The 15638-nt window shown below is 29.1% G+C and overlaps 1 protein-coding gene across 19 annotated transcripts in view; it reads left to right on the forward strand.

The window, feature by feature from the left end:
* LOC142328256 (uncharacterized) overlaps nt 1–15638 on the forward strand; it is a 164649-nt gene that overhangs the window by 68985 nt on the left and 80026 nt on the right. For 13 of the 19 annotated variants that reach the window (XR_012757248.1, XR_012757245.1, XR_012757246.1 and 10 more), the window contains 2 exons: nt 1408–1584; nt 12232–12286. The exons of 1 other annotated variant lie outside the window; for it this stretch is intronic. The gene's annotated coding sequence lies outside the window, so the exon portion shown is untranslated. The remainder of the gene's footprint in view (nt 1–1407; nt 1585–12231; nt 12287–15638) is intronic. 5 more of the 19 variants (XR_012757254.1, XR_012757253.1, XR_012757255.1 and 2 more) reach the window with 2 other exon arrangements.

Genomic DNA, 15638 nt, shown 5'->3' on the forward strand with positions numbered 1-15638 from the left:
TCATTAATAAATTTAAAAAATTTCCTTAGAAATATCATCATGAATAAAATTTAACATAATAAATAGAGCCAGACCAATTATAGAACAACTATTAAATTTCCACGATCACACTATAATAATTCTATTATCTATTACAGTAACAGTAACATTCTTACAGTAATTCTTCTCAGTAATATTCTTTACAACAGACAAACAAATATCGTTTGCATTAAATAAATTCGCTTATTCTATAAATTGTTTGTTATCCATCAATATTAAAATTACGAGTATATTGTGAATCTTCTGTTAATCCGCATTTCAGATAATAAGTAATTTGAAACTTAATTTTACTATTACTTAAGCGGTAAAGAAATTTATCAAAACTTTTGGTAATGCTACATATATTTATATGTGATTGTACGTTTAATAACGCGGGTCAAAAAGGAATAAAAACTTGTACCTGTAGTGTCATAAATGTCGGAATTTTTATTCATCAAAAGAGCGTTTCAATGAGTCTCTTTTGCTCTGCCTATATTCACCAACAATATTTCCGTCCTTGCCTTTTTCAATGCTTGCATTCCAATCTCCCTACTATTATTATATTTTCATCCTGTATTATGTATTTAATTGCTTTGTATATTTCTTTGTATACACATTCTACCTCATCATCATCATCATGGGCACTTGTAGGCATGTAGACGTTAACAATCGTCGGCTTTTGTTTTGATTTAATCCTTATTGCAACTATTCCATCGCCGTGCATTCCCGATCGTTCATTTTCAAAAAAATATGTGATGAACGTATCGTATAAGAATCGGCGGATTGCGTATATAAGGAACGAAATCGGAGAAGCGAAATTGAAGCGCTTACAATTGAACCGCCGTTTTAACTTCGTCGATTCAACTACACGCGCCCGCACACAAACCATTGAAGACTGTTAGGCTCTGTAAAATGGCGGAACAAGCAGCACAGAGGCCCCGACCACCATTAAGTCAAGTAATTTCTTTTTGATAATATGTAAATTAATTTTAATATGTACTTCATTTTTATTTAAGATATTGACTTATAAAAGGATGTGGATCCAATTACACTTCAGCAATCGGTTTGTTGAGCTGAAATCGGACCTTACATAATTTTACGCTTATAAATTTATTTAATTATTTTTTCTTTATAATTTTACATGGATTTTAATCTAAGCTTATTTTCTAAAATTACAATAAAATGCGCTACATTCAGCTGCGAGTTCAACGTCATTATTTACAAATAATATTATATCAATTTATAACCGCGAGAGTGTTCGTAACTTAACATAATAGGCATATATATTTCATGAAAGTATAAAGCTTAGGATAATACCAGAAACAGCTAAACCTGATTTGAACTTTAGTTTTAAGAAGCCATCATTATCCAGTTTGTTCGCTGTTACAGTGGTTTTCTTTGCGGTTCTTCAGCATCACTATCCACCGGTGCCAAGTCTATATCTTGGTGTACTGTTAGTTCATAAAAGCGCTGATCGATTGCATTCTAATAACGAATTAGAAGAAAGAATACGAATCAACCTGGCTATTATCATGGGCTGCACCATCGCATGGCAATAAAATTAAGGTAATTTATACTACTATTGTATTTTGTGAGAGGCGGCAGTGGACTGAAACATAATGGTATGTCAGTAAACTATAATTTTTGTATAAGAAGTTTTATAATCGATAAAATACGTTATCTCTGGGTATCTTAGTCTCAAAATCAAGTTTATGTACAGTACTTTATGTGTGGCCCGCCACATAACAAAAAATGTTTAATATTTTTAATTTTTACGACTACATATTTTTACACGTTTACAATTTTAACGTGTGATTTTTTAAAAAGAAAATGTTTTATTAACTGATGATGAAGGAAACCTTGAAAGCGCTATTATGAAATAACAATAAGCAAAAGTAGAAGCATTATTGAATTCTGTACTCTTGTTAGTAAAATATTTTTATAATTTTATCTTTGACATGATTAGTATAGAGAGGAATATAGCAAATGCAATAACAAAAGAATTGATTTTGCTAAGTTAATATATATATATATATACATAAATTAAATGAAAGAATAAAATATTTCAGTCTCTACTGAGATTATCTCCATAAAACTGACTTTTACCATTATGTTTCCAAGTATTTTATTAGTAATATTTACTTAATATGTTTTCTTTTTCTTAAAAAGTAAACTATAATATTGTAATAACGGTTTACATTTTTATTACATTACTAGTCAGTCCCTCCGTGAGGGCGGTGTCTCGTAATGGGTTATTAGGTGGCTAAAATAAAGTGAAATTATTGAATACCTCTTGTCATTTTTTTTTTTTTTGAATGATGAATATTGATTTAACGAAAGTTAGATAGAAATTTTAACTGTAGAATAATGTACTAACGAATAGGGATTTTCGCGGTAGTGAACGGTACATTCTGGTTCTTTTTTCTAATTGTAGTTTATTATTTTTTGAAGAAAAACAATCGCGTAAATAAAAAAATTGATGTGGGCACCATACGACTTCCTTGTACGCCTATTAAATTACATACACATTTTAAATTGAAAAGTTGATAAAATTTTTTTTCATTAATAACTTCTGATATGTTTTCTTATTTTTTATTTTGTTGTTATTGAATTATTATTTATCGTAATCTTTTGTTTGCGATCAGAGGTTAATCGTTAATAAATCAGTATATTTAAATTAAAAAAAGATATTAATTCTGATTTGAACCGATGTGGTTTCTCCTAACATCCAAATATTTCATTAATTAAAACTTTATTTGGCTTTAACTCTGGAAACGATGAAAATAAGTACCTTTTATGACGTATCGTTGAAAAGTTCTCGACGAGGGCTTATCACTGCAGTAAGAAAAAGTCCAAAATCCGATTCCTTTATGTCAAGAAAGTAATACTACACTTAACAAATATAAAAATTAATTTGAAGTTAAAAATACACCGTACAATACTCGTTCGGCAGGGAAAAATGCTTATACCGCATTCTTTTCAAAATTAACCGTTTCAAACGTCAATTTTTGTATTACGCCAGTGTATTTTCTAACAAAGTCCCCGACCGTTTTAACGTCCTAATAATATATAGTAATATAATCAAACAAATAGACGAACGGGAGAAACACAATCTAAATTTTAAAATACAAAACCGAAACGCAAAAATAACCCACACTAATAACAATTAATTTAACGTATTATTATAACGAATAATATACAACAAAATACATTTAAAAAACCTACATATATAAAACTGAATATCTAGTGAATTCAGTTGTCTTATCGTACGTTATCTTACAATGTATTTCTTTTAATTTCTGCAAAATGTATTTTATTTTATACGATTTCAATGTAAACTTAAGTGATTTTACATTTTAGTTTAATGTATATTTCTCAACTTAATTTCCGAATTTTAATTTTTATGTTTTTTAGATTATATATCACGATACAAAAATCTTGTATTTTTATTTAGTTAATTATTGTTTTTAACCTTTTCTGATCATGCAGCCATTAAACTGGATATGTACGGTGTCAGTTTTAAAACGCTGTTACAAAATCATTTTATATATCTTTGTCGGTTATTCTGTTTTATATTCACAAAGGAATCGGTTTTATTACACACAATTTGAACGATGTAAAATGTTTTATTTAGACTAGAAAGAATATGACCATTTTTCTCTCAGAAATCTGCTTGTGTGTGTGTGTGTGTGTGTGTGTGACTTGTGCATTATAATTACTATGAGGGTTAGGGATTTATTAAATTGCTCTTACTAGCAACATACCGAAAAAACATATCCTGCACACACAAAAAAAACGAAGGAATTTGTGATCATAAATACGTCCCTTTTATTTGATGTCTATAAATATATTTTCCGACAAACGATATCGGTAAACATGTAACGCATGTTTTTTTTGCCAATATGAATAGCCTTTTGAGTGGCGGGAATATTTATAAAACGTAGTTTTCTGAATCTTCTTTCATTTATACTAAGATATATTACTAATCTATTTAACAAAAACATTTCAATAACTATTTAGCATAACCCTTTTTTTTCTGTGTATTATTTTTTAAATGCTTTTATTCAGAGTTATCAGTTAAGAAATGTATCTTCGCCGGTGAGATCACTATCGATTAGTAGTTCCATTCTCCTTACCTCTGCTGGTGGTAGTGATATCATCGGTGAAGAAACATCTTAACTGGCAGAGTAATATCAGGATTGAGCGACTCAAACCGTGATGACAATTTTCTGAGGATTAAAAATGCCCCTGAATTCAGATTAGAGTATATACTTTAATGGAATAATAGCATCAACCAGGAAATAAAGCAGTTTCTATTGTCTTCCTTACTGAGCTGAATATTTTGTGTGTATCACCAAAACACCATTTGCCAAACCCGCTAAAATGTAGATGATATTCCTAGAAGTTCTAGAACTGAAACATTCTTTCATCAGAAGGACCTATATTATGAACATCATTAAAAACAAAGAAAGCATCTTTAATTAATGCTTATAATTCCTCAGTCGGTTTCACATATCACAGTTACAAGAAATACAGATTCAGATACCAGAAAATTACAATTTAATGTTTCCTTTTTTTACTGAAAACAAAAAGAGAAGAGATAAGAAAGTTTATTATACATTTGTATTTGGAGGAGGGGACACAGATTATGATATATACTGATTAATATAATTCAGTTATACTGAAGAGTGATAAAATTGAATGATATTAATACATAGCATGTTATACCAAATTTTACACATTTTTAATTTATAATCTAATGTTAATAGTTGCTGCTTTTATACAATTTAATTAATCAGTTAACTTCTAAAAACAAATTATATTCCAAAATAAAACTAATGTTGTAGTTTTTGGTCTTATTAATAACTGCATATATTACAGGTTTTTTTTTATTAACAGGAATAGATAATTATTTATGTTTAGTTTAGTTTGAGTTATTACAAGAAAAGGATTTTTTTTATTTCAGAATTTTTGATTTCAAGCCAGATCAAAGTCTCAGTTCAAGGTTTTTTCAATAGATAAAAAACTTGTGATACATATATATATATATATATATATATATATATATATATATATAACCTTTTTGTATGTATGTAAAACTACTGACATTTTAAGAAATAAGTTTAAAATATGTATTATAAATATTCAAGAATTTACCAGTCTGTTTTTAAATTTTATCTATGGTATGGAAAAGTATATGAGCATACACACACACACACACACACACACACACACACACACACACACATACACACACACACACACACATACACGTGTATATATATATATATATGTGTGTGTGCAGGTAAAATGGACACAAAAGAAATTTTACGTCATTGTTTTACAATATAATTGATTTTAATTATTAAAATATTTATTTATTTATTAATAGAAAATTGTTTTAATTTATATAACTTAACTAAGGTCAAGCAGAAGAGGGTTAGTGAAGTTCTGTAGTAATCCAGTATTATGGGTTTTTATACTTTTAATATCTATAATATATCGGAGTAAAACTCAGTTCAAAAACAAAATTCTTCCTCGATTGAAAAAAGTCTATTTTATCATATTTTTTTACAGCAGTTAAAGCGCATCTCTCTGTGGGTGAGATAAGTTGTGTAGAGTATGCAAGAGGACAAAAGTTTCGAATATTGCGTCCGGGTGTACGTAACTGTATTTTGTTTTCCGTAGGATTACACCCGTGTAATGCTTTATGAAAAAAACAGTAAATCAAAGTATTCTCTTCGACATACAAGAGATGGTAAATTATGTAGTAATTGAAGCTGTTGTTTTCCAAGTTGGCGAAGTTTAAATTTGTGAGTCGGCCAAGATAGAAAGTTGTTCTGAATGGATTCAATTTTAATCGATGTATAGTCTCTTCGAGAATTCCAGGTTGAGGTGGAATATTCAAGCTGGCTTTGAACAAGTGACTTGAAGAGTAAGACACAAGTTCGAGGATCAACAAAAGGTCTCGCAATCCATTTCAACAGACCAACCAGCTTCGTCTAGGTTAGGACACAGAAGAACATTGCCCCGATCTGCGTTCGTCACATTTTAAAGAAAGATTTAAAGTCTCCCTTTCTGAAATTATACGTGGGACGATTTGTAACATGATCGTGAATGAACGAAGAGTCATGTAAGATTATTGAGAACCGAGGATGATGTTTATCCGGGTGCACAACACCGTCCGAAGAAAGAGTTGACACAGTTACATTCGTCAATACAAGATCTAGGCTAGTTCCTTGTGCAAAGTTATGGTTATAAAAACCTAGGTTCAAAAAATCTACTAGATTGAAGATGCGGTTAGATCGACATTTAGAATAGTAATTGCAACCGGAAAGAAAAGTGCGATCATTCCAGACCACACCCCGGGGGTAATGAAGTCACCAGTTATTATTATGTCGTATTTTACGGAATCTATTTGTAAAATTAAACCATTAAAATAGTGTTCTACAACAGATGGGTGCACAGATTGTGGAAAATAATAAACACCGAGTATTAGGTTTTTAGACGCAGTTCTTGGTACCTCGATCCAGACCGATTTGGCAGTCATCTCCAGATCCTTGCGTCGAACACATTTAATATAGTTTTTAACAGCGATTAAAGTGCCTCCGCCACGGTCAGCGACGGAAGATTCATAGTTTCTGTCTGAACGAAACACTTTATATGATTCCGGGAAGAAGTTTACATTACTATGAACGTCCGATAGCCAAGTTTCCGTCAGTGCAATGGAGTCGTAATCAGAATCTGTAAAAGCTGCGTAAACCTCGGAAGACTTAGTACGTAGACCGCGAACATTTTGATACAGTATAGACATCTTAGCCATTAGTATTAGTATTACCATCCTTCCCTGGTGAATTTGTATTTGTCTTATTTTTCAAGAGCCCAAAAAAGGTGGAAATTAAAATACCTTCTGGCCAAATACTAGCATCGTTTATTTTATTACATCTATTCGGTAGAAGAGAGAGAGTGTGTCTACGAGCGAATGTGTTATATGATGTCTATAATTAGACGCAAAAATTATTTTACTATTTAATTTAATTGTATTTTTAAGGGCTCCTTTTCGCATTTTGTTACAGATATATTTATTGATCGGTCAACTTATACTGTACTTTTTAATGTTTGCGGTAGCTTTATATAATAAAATAATAACTAAGGTAAAAATTAATAGTTCAATTTAAAATATTTAATTAATCTATCCGTATACAACCTACCGATTAAAAAAAAAAAAAATGTGGCATATTTTATTGTAGTGTTTCTAATTCTGGTGTATATTATTATATTGTTTTTTGGGATAATATTTAGATTTCAAATAAAATAAAAAACAAACGTGTAATATTAAATCGATTTTATTACGAGACCGGTAAAGGATTTTGATATTTCAAGGAACTATTTATTTAGGTTCAACGGCACAAAACAATCGCGTATTAGTTAAACAATCTGTAACCTATGAATTCGTTTCAAAATCAAAAGGCAAATTTATAAATTGACTACGTATATTTCGATAAATGGATTTGCGTTAGTGTAATTTGATACGATAACGGCATTTTGAGTATAAGTAAACAAATTTCAAATTCTTCTACCTTTTTATTATTTTTTCAAAATTAGACGTTCATAATTAAAATTAATAATTATTAATTTTAATTAAAGATTAAAAAACAGATCACAAACTATAAAAGTTAGCTCTTATTCCGACTAATGAATATACAAGGATATTTTCACTAAACAATAATACTTACGCGATAAAAAGCAAACTTACTGTATTAGCGATAAAAATGGTAATTAAAAATTATTATGGCATATACTGGAAACGGTGTTCATAATTTCCAAAATAATGGATCGTATTTGTTTTCCGATTTAATAAATCAAAAGGATATCTCGATGCTGTGTGACACGACTGAGTGTCGTCAGTAGGAGGAAATCGTACGAATCAATAAATTAATACATACATTTACGTAATAAATATTTTCTTAGTAAATAAAATCAAAATATTTCGTATACCTACTTACATTATTAAAGTCGTGTTTTGCCTGATATCCATTTATACAATTTTATTTGTTACTTATTAAAACATTTCATCACAAAACTTTGTTTCACCGCAGTATATCGCATTAATGAAGGAAATACGCTAATGAAAATTAAACATATTAAAAAAAACTTATTATTAAAAACTTAAAATTCTTATTTTACTTCATTTTAAATACATAAATTTTAATTTAATTAATTAAAGGCTGTTACAAAAAAAAGAAAAAGATTAATTTTAAAATTAATATTAATGATTTATCTTTGCTAACTATATACAACTTAATTCTAGTTCTCTCTCTTTAGACAGCATTACGGGCTGATGAAAAAAAAAACTTTTACGATGACTAATATTTTCATGCCTTACCCTCTAATCGACATGAACAGCGGCACGTACACACCATTTGTTAAGTGTTTTTCTATAGTATCACTTGTCCTTGAAAGCATTACAAATAATAGCGTCTGTCTTTTTGTTTTAAACTATTGTCAGTTTTAACTGAATTCTTTTTTTTTTAGCACAAGCGGCAGTGTAATTATATTAGACTATAACATATATGTTAACGTTTTATGGTTGTCATCAATTCCTTTATAGATATACGTAACTCTTGTACGAACAAATACAAAAAATATTTCAATAAATAAAACTTTTTTTCAGGCTTAATAGGGAATATAGAATGAGAAATTAAATAGATTCCTGTCTTCACGAAAACACGAATATATATTTTATATACTGATATACCGATTCAAAATGTTTATAATGATCGCCAAATGGTTATCTAATTAATAAACATCATTACTTTCATAGTAAATATTACTCTTAATTAGTAATATTATTGTGTTGAACATATTTTACATACATCACAGTCATTGATGTATGTATGTGATGTATGATGTTGCCAATGTGTTGTGTTTACCTTCAAACCGTTTGTAATCTTTGCGACGAATCTTACATGCGTAATAATGTAATAATAATATTGAATACGTAATAAATAATTTGATCAAACCGAGTAATAAACCCACCGGGTCGATCTAGTGGTGTACGCGTCTTCCCAAGTAAGCCGACTTGGAAGTCGAGAGTTCGAGCGTTCAAATACTAGTAATGGCAGTTAGTTACTTTTATACGGATTTAAATACTAGATCGTGGATACCGGTGTTTTTTGGTGGTTGGATTCGATTAACCACACTTCTCAGGAAAGGTTGAGAACTGAGACTGTACAAGACTACACTTCATTTAAATTCATACATATCATCCTCTGAAGTAATACCTGAACGGTAATTCCCGGAGGCTAAATACGAAAAAGAAAAAAACTACGTAATAAATAATTTGAACATCTGCCCGAATATTTGTACATCTGAGAAACGTACAATTCACAGAGCTAAACACTGTCGAAACAATTTTACCGAATGCATTTACGGAATTACTCTTGCACTTCTCACCGATAAATTTATCGACGATGATAAGACAACACTCGTCGATAACTTCTTATCTTGGTTCTTATCTGTACTATAAAAATGTACAGAAAAACAGAACGGGAACGGAATATCATTTCATCTGTAAGCACACAACGCACACATTGTTAAAGTTATTTCACGATTGGGTGCATTACATTTTACTTTGGTAATAAAGATGAAGATGATTTTGAGGCCGTTTCTTGAAAGAAAATTACGAACATTCTTACTATCAAGATTGAACATTCTAGTTTTTAAGGTATTTTTATTTATTGTAATACTTCATTTGTGCTAGATTTTAAAAAAAATCAGTTGATTAAAGCGAAAGTTTTTATGATAAATAAATTTAATAAAACAAATTTCTTATAGTAACAAATGCTTTAATAAAATAAAATAAATAAATAATTAAATAGTTCAAGAGTTAATGATAAAATAACATAATTTATAAAATTGTATATTTTATTTGGTGACAGAGGACTTTAGCTAAGAGGAATTTTAGAGGTAAATCTTTTTTTATTTAATTTTTTTGGGATGAGGCAAAATCAGTCTAACTAATGCGTCGAGGGGCAAGAGAGGGACGGGAGTTTTAACAAACGCAGCTGGCTTCCTTCGCTCTGATTGGCTGCCGTCAGACAGTACTGAACAAGCGTTGTACAATTCAAATTCAACCGTAAACATGTGTACATGTGTGTGCGCGTACGTATGAGTATATTGCTGTGCGAGTAACACGTTAATATAGACGTTTTCTTATAAAGACATTTCTTATATAGACATTCGATATAATTAAATTAAATCAAGATTTGTCGATTATTTTATATTTATTACATTTTATTTAAAATAATAATTAATCACCTTAAATTTTAATAAATTAAATAAAAATATTACGATAAAGTTTATCCGTTTTATGAACTTATTTATAAAATGAAATACAGCATTAAAGGGTAAAAAAAATGAATATGTAAAACTTTTGAAATGCGGTGCTATAGCAGAATGTTAAAAATCAGATGGGTGGATAAAGTGACAAATGAAGAGGTATTGCGGCAAATAGATGAAGAAAGAAGCGTTTGGAAAAATATAGTTAAAAGAAGAGACAGACTTATAGGCCACATACTAAGGCATCCTGGAATAGTCGCTTTAATATCGGAAGGACAGGTAGAAGGGAAAAATTGTGTAGGCAGGCCACGTTTGGAATACGTAAAACAAATCGTAAGGAATGTAGGATGTAGAGGGTATACTGAAATGAAACGACTAGCACTAGATAGGGAATCTTGGAGAGCTGCATCAAACCAGTCAAATGACTGAAGATAAAAAAAAAATGTAAAACTTGTAATTAACTCGATTATATTTAAGGCTCTAATAATAAAAGTAAGAGACGTCCACCTAAATACAACAATGTTGCTTATAGCAACATTTACGTAATCGACCTACATTTATGTAATCCTTTTATGTTTATAAGAACAGAAAATATAATGTTATTTAATTCTTCAACAAACATCAACTAAACCGTTTGCCGACTGATCTCCTAAATGGAATCTTCCGGAAGGTCCCGGGTCCGAATCTCAGTCGCCGTTGGAATTTTTAACTTAATTTAATATAATGTACGTTATAGATTTAATTATTTATCGAAATATGAGTTATGTTGCAGCATGTGTAGTGAAACGTTTAGCGTAGTCTTTTGGAGAGGAACTGCGGTGTTACCTCGACAGCATCACGGCTACCAACGGTTGATAAGTCGCTCCACATTATCTTTCCTTACACGTATTAGTACCTAATACATTTTTATATTTATTGATTTGTATCGGCAATAGACAGACATCCAGTTCTTCACTTACGTTTATTTTCAATTTTATATAAAACGTATATAAAAGCCAATTCTGACCGGAATTCGAACCCAGAACTTTCTGTCTACCAGTACTACCTACAATTCTGGTATCTTTTGCCATAATAATAACTAATAGACTTACTACAGGGCTTTAATGAAACGCTCCTGTAACCAGACGGATAAATGTATGATGGACTGTATCGAGCGGTTACCCGTACGGACTTATAAGCTACGCATCTGTTGTCTACGCTGTAATATAAAAAAATGTGTAAAACGTAATATAAATGTAATGTAAAAAAAATAAATACTTCATTTCATTTGTTTGAACAAAATTTTATTCCAATAATACTAGTATAAAGGATCCTTTAATTAAAATAACTAACAAAAGTAAATTTATTTGAAAATATTCAACGATTTACAAAGTAAATGTCCATGAACTGGTAAAATGATTGTTTTCTATTTTGTATAAACTGTTTACTTTAGAGAAATATAAATGTTTAAATTTTATTACCGATTTATTTTATTTAAAACTTTTCTCGACCTCTGTAAATATTAATTTTATAATATCGCTGTAGGTGGTTAAAGTAAATCTCTCTCTCTCTCTCTCTCTCTCTCTCTCTCTCTCTCTCTCTATATATATATATATATATACATAAGCATTGCCGGGTCTGCTAGTATCAAACAAGTATGAACAGTGGTCACTTTGTTGAAATCATTACATTTAATAGCGTCTTTTTTTTTTTTTGACTACTGTCACTTTTAACTGAAATTTCTTTTTTGTTTAGCACAAGCGGCAATGTAATTATAAAAAGAGTTTTACTTTACAGTACATATATCTTATATACATAACTCTTGTACGAACAAATACAAAAAAAAAAACATGTTACTATTAGATCTGTTATAATTTTCTTTTTCTGTCGTAGAGTATGCTCAGAGCAGAGAATGAAATAGCACGTACCTCACTCGATCGCGTTGCAAGTAAGTTTTTAATTTATATTTTGCATTGATTTTATGTTTATTATGATAATACTAACAAATACGAAACAAAATACACACTAGAACCGTTTAAAAATTGCCTTCTAACTGTTGAAAATGTTTTGCAGATTAATTCGACAAAGAGTAAACGGTAACGGCCAGCAATGTCTGTAATCCCGTCTGCCATCATGTTCTTCTGTAACGCTGAAACCTGTCGTGCACTCGCTTAAACCCTTACGATTATTACGATTAGTTTTTCTGGTAGAAGGAAGAACAGAGATCTGCCAGTGACTTTCTTTGTCGTGAAATGTAGACGTTAGTGTACAACTGAATTGTCACGATGCTTACACAAATAAATAACATTATTTACGTGTAAAATTTAAATAGAAGCAAATAAACTCGTAAAATAAGAACGGTACATCCCAAAATTGACACGTAAAAATCAAAATATTATAGTTAAATAATGAATATACATTATAATTAATTATTTTCTGGCACTTGGGGTAACGTGACAGGTCCTTTCAGTTGTGCAAGAATTTATTTAAATTATTCAAACGTTTCGTATTTTATCCATATTTTTTTTTTCTTTTAAAAGTATAACGCAAATTTCATATTTTTTATTTCGGTTTATATTTTTGACAATTCATGAGAAATAGTCGTGTGTCTTTCAAATATTTCTCGCTACGATCTTAAAAATTACAGACGACATCGATCAAAATTTTTTTGAATGTTTAGGATGTCGAGAAACAACTTGGAACGGTAACCGCATTCGTATGATTTTTGGTCAGGTAATCTTTTGAATTTGAAGTTTCTTCAGATCCAAACATCCTGAATTACCACTCACAGTCGATTGAAAACTCATTTATTTGATTTCATAAATCGGACAAAAGTTTTAGGGGAAAAATGTGTAATTTTGTAGTAAATGCCATCGTGATTGCATAAGGGGGAAAGCAAGATCTTTGAACATATTCATTAAATATGCAATTATAAAAATCCTTTTTTTTGTTAACATTTTCTTTTTAACTACTTTCCTATTAGTAATTGGAGAAAATCGATTTTTAGACCGATCGATGTACTGGAACGCATTGCAAAAAAAAAATTGATCGGTAAATTTTCATAATGAATTTGTGAAAATTTCTGTCATTGAGTTAAGAGAGAAATATTCACAATTTTTTGTTAATTTTATAAAGGTATTCGTTTAAGCTAACGATGAACTGTAATCTTGTACTTCAAGTTGTGCTTTAAAAGTTGGTCTGATATTAAAGAATGACAAATGCACAGAGTCGTACAGTTTCATGGATAAGATAAATTGACAAGTAAGGTTATCTAACTAATTTGAAATATTAAAAAAAATTGTACAGTTTCAAAACTGATTATATCGGTATCTAATATTTTGTATTGTTGTTTTAGTCATATTTATACTGAGAATTTTTACTTTCTTATACGAAGTAAAGAAAGTATTGTGATCGCAAAAAATTTCGGTTTTCAAATTTTAAAAAGTAGTTGAAATAAGTAAGTCATAACAGACTAAACAAAAAAATGGTCTAGTTAATTTTCAAGGGCAAAAAGTACGTTATATAAGATATACGTGCATGCTGCGGTTAGAAATGGGGAGGGACGGCAAGACGATTGGCTGCGTGTTGAAGGTTTAACTTTTAACCGTTTTACTGTTCAATTCTGCTACGGTATAGAATAGGACTTTTTATTACACAGTTTTAAAAGTTTAACACACACACACACACACATTCTTTAAGAAAAATTAACTATAAAAATTTGTATATTTTGTGAATGCATTTTTAAATATTATTAAGAATTCAAGATTAAGTTGTACGGAAGATAGTGATTAAATTTTATAACCTAGAAAAACAAAACCAAGTTTGTTTTTATTAAGACTTATTGAACGGCAATTTAACGAGTGAAATTCAAAAATTTATTAAACCTCATGATTAATAAATCAAAAATTTTACACGTTCTTACTTTTACTGTGCTAGTAAATAATTGTTATAATTATGCCCAAGCTGAATTCAACGATATTTTTAATTAGCTGACAACTAATACATTATTACTTATCGATCTTGTTTTTGTTTGATATCAATAATTTTTAGCCGACTTAAAATAATCTTAATTCGAGGAATAATTTGTTGTAAACGCATCATAATTAAAAATGTATATAAATTTTTCAATCTCTTAATAAGATTTAGAGACAATTTTATTCTGTTTATTTATTAATTATCATAAATATTTTTTGAACAAACAGTGGCAAAAAGTGTGTGTTTCAAGCTATATAATTTTTTTTAATTATTATTAAATTTCTTATATGTAAAATTATGAATAATTTCTTTTAAAGTATTTATGATGACATCTACCGATCTCAATTTCACTTTCGTCGTTAACGTTTTGGTGTATGTACGTGGGATTATAATGATAAACTTTTTTTATAGAATATTCTAGAAAAATAACTGTTGAACACAATTTAGGACGTTATTTAAAGTAAGTAATAACTTTATTACTCTTTTATATATATATATAAGCTAATAATACTTTAACTAAATTTAAACGAGTTGAAAATGTAATCGGATGATTTTATAAAGCTTATTATCAGGAATCTTAAACTGTTATATTTTGTTAGAGTTATTGATATGTAGAATGATTTTTATATTTTATTAAGGTCTATTCTAACATTTAATTTTATTTAATAATTATTTTCAGACATACATTTTATTTAGTAAAAAAATAATGCATTTTACATTAGCTTGATTAACCAATATGGCGGCGTTATTTTTATAAAATTAAATTTTATATAGGAACTGCAATGAGTTTTGAGAACTAAAAAACAAAATACTTTATTCTTTTAAATGACCCTATGAGAATTGTTTTGATTTTAAGTTTTGTAACAATACATATATAGCGGGTACTGAATAGCAAATCTGAGTATTTGAAATTGACAAGAAAAAATTTGTCTAGGCATGTTTAGCCTACTTTTTAAAAGCTGTTCTAATGAAGCACAGAATGCAGTTGTTTTTGTCTCTACTATACTATTTTATAGGAACTAAAATTGAATTTTCATATGAATGTAAATGAAAATATTAATAATTATACAAAAATATTTTCTGGCACAAAAATATATTGAAAAATACTTCAATTTGATTATACTTGAAAATTACAAATACTTGAACATTTGAATCTGTTTATTTTTATGGCTGCTGAAATAAAATATACTTTAGGAAACGATTGCATTCATAACTTTTATATGAATTTAGTTTAAAATTTACATCGCATAGTATTTTATCAGAATTATTCTGAAAATTTACAATTAATTTCTTTATCGTAAGAAGAATGGTACTTAAATGAAAAA

Source organism: Lycorma delicatula, chromosome 7, assembly GCF_047948215.1.
Source record: "Lycorma delicatula isolate Av1 chromosome 7, ASM4794821v1, whole genome shotgun sequence".
In the NCBI taxonomy this organism is placed as follows: Eukaryota; Metazoa; Arthropoda; class Insecta; order Hemiptera; family Fulgoridae; genus Lycorma; species Lycorma delicatula.